Source organism: Eurosta solidaginis, chromosome 5, assembly GCF_040869045.1.
Source record: "Eurosta solidaginis isolate ZX-2024a chromosome 5, ASM4086904v1, whole genome shotgun sequence".
Taxonomy (NCBI): domain Eukaryota; kingdom Metazoa; phylum Arthropoda; class Insecta; order Diptera; family Tephritidae; genus Eurosta; species Eurosta solidaginis.
In genome coordinates, this window is record NC_090323.1 from 100,476,291 (window position 1) to 100,487,314 (window position 11,024).

Below are 11,024 nucleotides of genomic sequence, written 5' to 3' on the forward strand. Positions count from 1 at the left end.
TTTCAGATCAAGAATATTCAAAGGTGTCGTGGAATCCCATTGCTGTCGTAATTGATGAACTTAAAAATGTACGACTTGTAATTAAGTCAGTTTTATTATTGTTCTAAATCTAATTATTCAAGCAATAATTCTACAACCCTTAGCAGGAGTATTGATTGTTTTCAAATCTAATTCCGACAGCAATCGTATCACATCCCTTATTATATATGTACGTGATATTGCAATTTAAATTAATACTGTCGATATAAAGAAAAGTAAATACTTTACTAATAAATAAACTCTCTTAATTGGTTTTTGTTTTCCAATTGAAATCTTTTCCTGTGCAAGCACATCGCTAACCTGTGTTGGCAAAAGATATGATTATACTGTGTTCGATAGATAGTCGGACGAGCCGCTACTCGGCGAAGTAGAGATGACCGTTGTGTCGGTGGCAGCTGTTACAACAGCAGTTTCTAACTTTACACCATCCGTACATTGTGATGAATACTTCACTGCCTTTTCCAATTGCTTGGCGCCAGCAATTTTTGCTGTTTGTAAAGCTTTAGCTGTAATGCAAATATATAGATGGGTTAAAGTGGTTTTCGTATGTTATTCAACAACTCACCCTATACCATCATCACAGCCTCCTCATCGATTTTGAATATGTGTACTATTTCAGCATTCAGACCCAGTTCGTTTGGTGCAATATTTTCGATTTGAAGAATATGTATACTATCCGTTAGGCAGACAATTAGGTTCAATCGATTCATTCTTATACTGTGGGTATTTGAGCCGTAGACGCAATGGCAAATATTTTGATTCTTTTTGAAGTGAAACATTTGTAAACAGTTGGGTTTCTCTGCTGTCACCATCACCACTAGAGAGCTATTGAAGAAACGCTCGACCAAGATAATATGTGAGATTTACACGCATAGATTTCTTCCACCTTTTCACAGTTATGGATGGAGAAAATGCGAAAGCCATATTTACCATCCAATACCGAAATAGAACTGTAGAGGAAGAAACATTTTATAAAATTTAATAAAATCAAAAAATGATAGTTGTGCTAAAATGGGGTAACGTATTGTATGTTAAAGTATAGCGAAGTCTCAGCGGCTGTGTCCTGGTGAAAATTGAGTTTGAATAGGTTTTATTCTTCATTCTTAGAAACATGTACGAAGGTACCTGGTAAGATATTAAAAATCCTCAACGCTTTTTTGCTATAACTTAAAAAAACTCATATTCAAACTTCTGCTTAACTTCTACATATCAATAGCTACCTTTACCACCAGGAGTCACTATTGCTTCTACGCCTATGCTATTGTTTCCTACATCGATGAGCTTTTTAATAAAATAAACAGCTATCTCCCCAATCTCTCCAGTTTTGTCGCCTCGCGAAACCTGATATTTTCACCAACCAAATCATCGGTGACCTTATTTAAAACATGACAGCGCCAAATGTCGACCATAGGGCATTACCCTACCGACTGTCTTACACCCTAAAATTTTGGGTGTGACTTTCGATCAGGATCTGCATCTTGGAGAGCATGCACTAGCAATTGTAACGAAAATCGTCGTTGGTGTGAGGGCTTAGCCGATCTCCATAGCGCCCGACTATGAGGAGGAGCTGTTTAGGACTGGCATCTACACCGTTTCGCCTCATAGGAGGGCGGCGGGATGTCGGTGACCAAGAACTGCCAACCCCCTAATCCAGGGTGTTATGCGGACCGCGCCTGTTGGACGATTTGTAGCCAGGGGATAATTCGGCTGTATTCGAACGGAGCCTTCCCGATACCGGACCACCTCGGGAAGTATTGATGGCCTTACCACAGTAAGGGGCGCTGCTGTGGCTGACGGTTCTTTCCCCGTATATAATACTGGATCGCTGAGCCCGCCTTGTCGGGCTGGTGGTCGTACGACCAAGGTGAACGACTCATTACCTAATTTTCATAAGGACTATGATAAGAAGAGGACTGAGCCGCAAGCCAAGGACGACAAATACGCATTAAGCGATGCGTCGGACTCGGGGAGCGAGAGTAGTGCTAATTCAATGAACTCCGTGTTGGAGAAGCACACAAATGAAAAAGGAGTAGAAGAGTGGAGAAGGGTACGGAGCAAAGAGCTCTCTCGAAGTACCGTGCAGTACTAAGAATTGTACAACGCTTGGGAGCAGTGGTGGACCCAACAGAAGAGGAGATCGAGCACTTGGCATGGGCTCATGAGGCGGTAGAAGTAGGTCGAAGGCAGTTCAAAAGGTTTTCTGCGAGAAACCCTCGGTTCTGCAATCGGTATGAGGAAGAAGCGTCGAATGGCAGAATGAAAAGGCAACGTTCGGCGGAAGGCGACAAGCCTGCTTTCAAGAGGCAGAAAGGGGCCAGTCCCAGAGCCGCGACGCAGGGCAGTCCCATAGACAAGACAAGTAGGCCCAAAGCTGTAAGACAGATGGGCCCCAATAGCGAGGTAGCAACTACCTCGAAGGCTGCGAGTCAGAGGGAAGTTCCAACTATGGAAGTAGGAGATAAGCCAAAGGGAGATAACGCTAAGAATCCGACTTTCTCGGAGGTGCTAGAGGGAGCTAAGACTCCGGCTTTCTCGGAGGTGCCAAAGGGAAATAACACTAAGACGCCGGCTTTTCCCGAGAAGATGAGTGATGTGGCAAAGCAGTCACTGACTGTGGCGCTGGTTGATCGTAGCAGTCCTTTCGAACATATGACTAGTGAAAGGTGGAGATCTGTAGAAAAGGAGCTTATTAGCTTAATGCTTAAGATGATGCGGGAATAACCAAGTAAGCTCCTTCCAACCTTTGATTCGGGGGATGGTATAATGGTATGAAGATGATAGCGTGCGACAACATCGCGAGCTTGCGGTGGCTGGAGGAAGTGGTTCCAAACCTCTAAAGGCAGGGCACGAACGCGCGTTTTGAGATGGTGGATAAAGCGCAAATCCCCAAGGTACCAAAAGTTAAGGTATGGATACCATGCGTGATGAAGTCGGAGGATACACTGCAATTTTTGCAGAATCAGAATCCGAACATACCGACACAGGATTGGAAGGTACTTACTGTATCTCGGCCTACGGAGGAAGGTCAGTTATACATCTTCCAAATAAACAAGCAGGCGGAGGATATATTGTACACGCAGCTTGGAAAAATGTCCTTAGGTACAGGCAAAATTTATATGCGACTCAGGAAAAGAAGTCGCGGGTATTAAAGTCCTAGCACGCTGGACGTGGGCGAAGTCGCAAAGGACCTCAAAAGCCTAAGGGAAAAAAGACAGGTGGAGGTAGCCCACGTCACCCCGAATGTGTTAGAAGGGGACCAACAGCCAGATGGTGCTGTGAGTCGCACAGAGGAACACCCGGCACAACAGGTACAAGAGGCTGAAGGGGGCTTCGAACACTCTAAACCAAAAGGGCTAGGGGAGGACGACGACGTCACGATGAAGGTGCTGGAGGGGGACAAGCAGCCCATTGGTGCTGCGAGTCCTACAGATAAACCCCCAACACAGTAAAGTGGCGTCGAGCGAACTCCTCCTCCTAACGCGCTGATCCAGGAGCCATGGCTTCCATCGGGAGGAAAGGTTTCTGGACTTAGCGCGCGCGGATTTGGCGTTTACTATGCGCAAACGGAAGGACGGGTGCGAGCTGTAGTAATGGTAAGGAAACAGCTGCATTCATATATGCTGCCTAATTACACTACTGAGGATCTCGTAGTGGTGGTGAAATCGCCGGGCTCAGATGGTACATGTCTGGCCATGCTACAAGTTTCATGTAGGGCGGTCGTGGGATGGCTTAAAATAATATTCGATGGGTGCATAAACTGAATCATGTACCGCACTCTTGGAGAACTGCTCGTGTAGCTTTCCTACCAAAGGCGGGGAAGATCGGTCACGTGTATCCCAAAGATTATAGACCCAATAGCTTAACATCATTTCTGCTCAAAACCTTTGAGAGGCTGATAGATGTGTACATAAAGTCCAACGTGGATGAAAAGCTGCTCTCCACAACACAACAGGCGTACACCAAAGGCAAGTCAGTAGACACCGCATTGCATAGGGTGGTAATAAGCATAGAAAAAGCCCTGGAATATAAGGAATATGCTCTAGAAGTCTTCTTAAGCATTGCCGGGGCTTTCCAAATGGGCGATTATTGATGGTCTTAATTACGTTAAAGTACATCCAGCCTTACCCAGAATGATCGACTGCATGTTAAACTGCAGTAAGATTACATCGCAATGGGGATTATACGCGGCCACGAAATTAGTGGACAGGGGCACTCCGCAGGGAGGGGTGCTATCACCTCTGCTGTGGACGCTGGTCATTATCCAACTGCTTAGGGGATTCTACGAGGGACCAGAAAAACTCACGGTTTACGCAGATGACGTTGCATATGGTCTTGTTTACAAAAAGGTACAAGGTCCCTAATTGGACCAGGCCTAAGTTAGGAGGGGCGACTCTACGGGAGAAACCTTGCACAAAATATCTAGGAATGATTCTAGACAGTAAGCTGTCATGGCAGCTCAACGTGGAGGATAGGGTGAGCAAGGCTTCAACGGCACTTTATGCATGTAAAAGAATGCAAAAGAACCGGCATATACGATCAGAAGGAACTCGATGACGATGCCTCAAAACTAACAACCAAAAGCAATAATTATCATTTCACTGACACAAATTTTACAGTTTTTTTTCGGGATTTGGACACAATGTTGTTGTTGTTTTTGTAGCGATAAGGTTGCTCCCCGAAGGCTTTGGGGAGTGTTATCGATGTGATGGTCCTTTAGCCGGATACAGATCCAGTACGCTCCGGTAACACAACACCATTAAAGTGCCAGCCCGACCATCTCGGGAACGATTTATGTGGCCACATTAAACCTCCAGGCCATCCCTCCCTATAGCATCATGTAACGAAGCTCAGTTTCTTCCAAAAATTGTTCAACACTGCCACGTAAAATCAATTTACTTGTTCTAATGCAACCTTTAAATAATTATAAACTATAAAAATGAAATTAATGACAAACCTTGGAAAATGTTGAAACATTCACCACCAACAAAATGCAAAAACTTTTCATCCTCCTCCCGTGACCATTCTGTCTTCTTTATGCTAGGATCAAGCCATTCGTACCAGCGTGCTTTACATTGCTTGGCAGATTTGCGGTGCAGCAGTGATGCAATACGTAACCACTGGTTTTTGCCATATTTCATTACAGCTGCTTTGAGGATTTCATCCTGAAAGTTATCAATTTAGTTAATAAACGGCCAAGAGTAACCAGTCGCGTCAAATGCTTACCTCAGTGTTTCTCCACACACCACCTTTTATCATAATTCGCGGCATGGTGCTATATAATTGTGAATTCTTTCGATGAGAACAAAAATCAAATCAAAAATTTTTGTCGAAATAAACAGCAAAAATCATTGTATATTAAAGAATTTGGGAAAATTTTAGAATAGCACCCCCCGAGTTCGGGGTAAAACTTGGTATCAAATGAAAGAGGGAGTTCTCCCGATCACAAATATATATATTTTAAAGTGCGCAAACTTATAATTTAAAAGTTATTTGTTGTTAAAATTTGCAAAATTAGCAAATTTCTATAGCACTTTAAATTACAATTTACACATCTTTCAAAACCTTAATCCTCATACATTTCTATATAAATTGGCAACGATAAACTTAAATTGCATTTTTGTATATTTCACATTTCATTTTTGCATTGTTTTCACTTATTATAAATGTTTTTATTAAATCAATCGGTCTTTTGTAGCAACATGCACATATATATATATATATATATATACATATATTTTATTGATGACATTACAAAGCTGTGCTGCCACATATATATACGTATACACATATAAAATATGTACAGAAATTTGCAAGCTTTAACACCAAATAACTTTTAAATTATAAGTTTGCGCACTTTAAAATATATATATATATATGTGATCTGGAGAACTCCCTCTTAATTTTAAGCTATTTCATTTGGAGAATTTTTCATTCCAAATCGTCACTGTCAAAAATTCGTGTGTCTGTGTGCGTTTTTGGTCACACGATTTTTGCAGGGTTTGTTCTTGAATGTGCCTGTTGCACACTCAGTCGATGGATATCATAACAGATAAAATGGCGCCCAACGTGTAGCCCAATAGATAAAAGCAACTTTTGTGTGCTTTTGTCAAATAGTGGCTTCACATACATATATGATTCACTCATTGAATCAAACAGTCTGTCTGCTTTTGGAATTTTTGTATTAAATTAGATTTTTATAAATTTTTTGATTTTTTTCTCGATTGTGTTGTGTTCAAACAACAACAAGCGCGTGTGACCACCGCTTCCACCGAAACTGCCTATTGCCGTGGCTTAAGAACAATTCTTCTTGTCCACTTTGTAGAGCTCCTTGCCGCAGTAGGGAGTTTAATCAGAATATATATAACACTAGATTATTGAAGACGATGTCTCAGGGCAATGCAGGTAATACCAGTGGAAGTGGGAACCTACAAAAATCTAATAGGGAAGAACAAGAGCTGCAGAAAGGAGCAGCAAATGGTAGTAGCTTGTCAGCTGAAGGAGCGCATGGAGGTGACGTACCACCAGTAAATGATGACGAAGCTCGTATTAGGAATATGGTCTCGGCTATTGTATCAGCGAGGTCAGCAACCGTTTTTGAAGATTTAGAGAATCGCGTAGGGCAAATGGTAGAACAGCGGATAGAAAACACATTATCCAGTTTTTTAGAACGGTTAAATATTAACCCTACACAAGCAGTCCCTGTAGGCAATGACATAAGCCAACCAGCTAATTTGTCCACAACTCAACACCCACCAAATAGGTCTACTCCAATGTGGCCTAGAGATGTACCTCCATTGCCAAATAATACCAATACCAATTTTCATAACCAGATTGACCAAATACGGCTAAGTGATATGTCGACCGTACCGTACATGGGTAGAATAGCCCAATTAATTTCAAGTTGGGACGTAAAGTTTGACGGTACGTCTCGTTTATCTGTAGATAGTTTCTTATCGAGAATACAATTGTTAGTTATCCATACGCTTAACGGCAATTTCAACCTTTTGTGTGAACACATACAAAGCCTTTTTATCAATGAAGCCAAAGACTGGTACTGGCGATACCGTAGATCTGTCGAACGTGTCACCTGGCCAGCTCTTTGCCAAGCGTTAAGAACAAATTTTCAACAACATAAGAGTGACTTCGAAATTAAAGAATCGATTCGTGCTCGAAAGCAGGGTCAAAATGAATGTTTTGACGAATTCCGTAACGCCATATTGAAAATTGCGGAACCTCTTGAAACCCCACTTTCAGAGGTAGAGTTACTTGAAATTTTAAAGCATAATTTGCACCACGTATTCGGCAACAACTTCTTTTTGTACCAATTCATTCTGTGGCGGAACTACGTAGGCTCTGTTTAAAAGGTGAGAGTCTTGCTAATGAAATTGCGAAGACGATGCCATCTTCACAAACAAACAGCTCTCGACTATTGCCTAGGAGACAGGTTAGCGAAGCCTACCTTGACTTGGAAGTCGATGATGATGCGATAATGCAAAGTGAATTTGTTGAGGTAGACGCAGTTTCTCAGCTAGCGTCCAAACTAAAACCTGGCTGCTGGAATTGTAACAAGGAGGGACATAGATATTATGACTGCCTTGAGGAGCGAACGATGTTTTGCTATGGTTGTGGCGCACCAAATACTTATCGTCCCAAATGCCCGAAGTGTAGCCCGAGAAAATGCAAAACGAGCGAGGAATCTCGACAGATCCCTCGCAACGACAGCAAACGCTAGACAGTAATATCTCACACAAGTTTACGCAAACCAGCCGTGAACCGTCAAGTATACGCACTGGTGAATATCAAATTTATGCAACTCCGCCAAGAAAAGAAATTATTCCATACGAAGAACGGTTGAAGAGATACAATGAAGTTAGACGAAGAATATTTAGTCCTGAGGATAATACCTCAGAGTTTCCAAAACGTTCCTCAACTCGTATGAAAGACTTTTGGATAAATGTTAAAACAAATAGAAAAAACTTAAAGAAAGTTATTTGTTCGTTGCAGCGAAGTGAAAGTGATTTGAGGCCCTATGCCAAGGTTAGGTTATTGGAAAGCGACCACTTAGGCCTCCTAGACAGTGGAGCTCAAGTGTCTTGCCTAGGAGGTTTGTTAGCAAAAGAGGTTTCCAAACGTCCTTTACGAAAACACCAAATTCCGATATGCACAGCTGATGGCAAGAATCAAATAGTTTTTGGTATTATAGACCTTATTGTAAAATATAAAAATAAAACAGAAATGATAACCTTCTTTGTTGTGCCTAGCATGTCGCAAGACTTAATTTTAGGAATTGACTTTTGGCATAAGTTCCAAATCGCGCCGAATATTATTTCGGAAATTTCACTTGATGAAAATTTTAATGACGAAAACTCGCTTTCATTGAATGTTGAGCAACAGCATCAGTTAAGTTTAATTAAAAATAGATTTCCAAGCTTCGAAAAAGAAGGCTTAGGAAAAACTTCTTTGTTGGAGTACGAGATACAGCTCGAACCCAATGTCCGTCCGATAAAGCAGCGTTACTTTCCAATTTCACCAGCTGTCGAGAAACTCGTACATGCAGAAATTGATGAAATGATAAAGTTAGGTGTAATCGAGGAAGCTCCAAATAGTCCATGGTCCAGTCCGGTTTTATTAGTGCAAAATCCAGGTAAAGTCCGTCTGTGTCTTGATTCTAGGAAAGTCATCAGCGTTACCGTCAAGGACGTGTATCCCCTTCCTCATATTGATGGGATTCTTAGCAGAATACCCAAGGCACAATTTATAAGTTCACTAGACTTAAGGAGTGCCTTTTGGCAAATTCCCCTAGCCGAACAGTCCCGAGATTACACCTGTTTTACCGTCCCTAATCGTCCGCTTTACCGATACCGTGTCATGCCTTTCGGTCTTTGTAACGCCCCACAAGCACTTTGTCGCTTGATGGATCGCGTAATCCCACCCAATTTACGAAACCAAGTCTTCGCCTACTTAGACGATTTATTAATTGTGTCAGAAGATTTTGGCACACATATATACATATTGAAATGTCAAACGAGTAAGAGTTATGCAGAAGTTTGGTGAGTTGACTGCTGAAACGGCAAATTTAAAACTTTCACTGGCAGCATTTGAAAAAAGAGTATCTCAGGTTGAGAGCACGTGCTCTGATATCATTTCTCTTCGTGGTGAGCTGCACGCCGCTCAGACTCAAATCAGTGCATTAGAAAGCAGCGCAGTTTCAACGGACATTGTAGTGAACGGCATCCCGCATGAAGCAAATGAGTGCCTGTCTAAAATTTTTGAAAAGGTCTGTAATGGAGCGCAGCACAAACCACCACCTCTGCGAGATGCATTCCGGCTGCGAAGTGCAGCAAGCAACGACGGTAAAAATGCCCCCATAATTTTCAAGCTCTTCTCTCCTCATGAGCGCAATCAACTATTGAAGTCCATCGCTGTTTTTTGCAAAGCGAAGAAGAGGTCACTGGCTTTGTTTGATGTTGATTTGCCTGGATATGGCTCTATTTGTGTTCACGAGAGCTTAGCTAAGACTGGTCGCGATTTAATGTCATATGTCTCTGATCAGAGACGTAAAAGAAAATTGGCCTCTGCGTTCTCCAAACGTGGCAAAATTTATGTGCGCATTAAAGCTAATGAGGAGGCAAAGCTAGTGAGCAGCAGATCCGAGGTGAATGCTCTTATTAGCACTCACACCCAATAGCAAAAATTAATATACATATGTATGACTTCTTTAGGCAGTATTATTCTTTATTTGTGTTATGTTATGATTGTTTTTATTTTATAATCTCACCTTTTCTATTCAAATATTCCTTGCTTATTATTCTGTTTCTATTTTCCTCTCTCGCTGTATGTAAACCGGTTTTCTGTTTATTATCGTTCTCATGTCAGTTATTATCATCCTATTTTACCTTTTTTCTTAATTTAATTGGAAGCAGTAACACTTATCTGTTGACAAAGCTTTTATTGTGCTGTATGTATTTTGTAGTTGTCTCACAATTTGATGGTCTTAAGCCCCAGTAGGAAATATATATCCGGCATTGAAGGCAACCACAAGATTATGCTTAATATTTTATGCAAAGGTGGTACATTTTAACGCGCGTAGCCTTAGTGGTGGCAAACTCGATTATGTAAGGAGCATTTTTGAAGAGTTGGATATTGATGTCATATGTGTTTCAGAAACGTGGTTTACATCTGATATTCCTGACTTTTATTATAATATACCTAATTTTAAACTCGTAGGACATGACCGAACTAGTAAGAAAGGGGGAGGCGTTGCAATTTATTGCAAATCTAGCCTTAATATAAAAATTCTATCAACATCGGATAGCCTAGAAACCGAATTTATTGTTGCTGAAATTTCAGATGGCATTGCAAAGGTACTAGTTGCTTGTGTATATAACCCTCATAAGTGTTTAATATTAGATTATTTTTTTACTGAGCTGTCTGCGTTTTTACTTGAATATGAACGATATGCTATATGTGGAGACTTTAACGTAAATCTTCTTGTGAAAGACCCGTATTCCACGAAGCTATTGGACCATGTCTCTACTGCAGGCCTTGAAGTAGTTAACATGACTATACCAACAAGGTACTCCAATAATTGTAATTCCTCGCTGTTGGACCTTGTAATCACCTCTAATCTTGACCATGTCCTTAAATTTGACCAAATGTGTTTTGTCTCTGACCATGATCTTCTTTTTTGTGAATTTGATGTTGCGTTTAACTATTCTCCTGAAAATGTTAACTTTTTGTATCGTGATTTGAAAAATGTTAACGTTGGTGTACTTTTCAATGACCTGTCTAATATTAACTGGGGTGATTGCTGGTTTCTACCGTCACTAGATGAAAAACTTGATTTTTTAAATAAGACTTTAAACAATGTTTTTTGTAGTCATGTTCCTCTTCGTAGTGCTCATGTTAACAATATGTATTGTCCCTGGTACAATCATAGTGTTAAATTAGCTATTAAAGTGCGTAATAGGCTTCACTCAAAGTGG

The 11,024-nt window shown here is 41.1% G+C and overlaps 1 long non-coding RNA gene across 1 annotated transcript; it reads right to left on the reverse strand.

Annotated features, from left to right (window-relative positions):
* Positions 1-746: 746 nt before the first annotated feature.
* On the reverse strand, positions 747-5,479 carry LOC137254658 (uncharacterized). The gene is made up of 3 exons (XR_010954055.1): positions 5,263-5,479; positions 4,994-5,201; positions 747-989 (listed from the first exon to the last, which is right to left on the reverse strand). It is a non-coding gene; the product is annotated as an uncharacterized lncRNA (long non-coding RNA).
* Between the last annotated feature and the right edge of the window lie 5,545 nt (positions 5,480-11,024).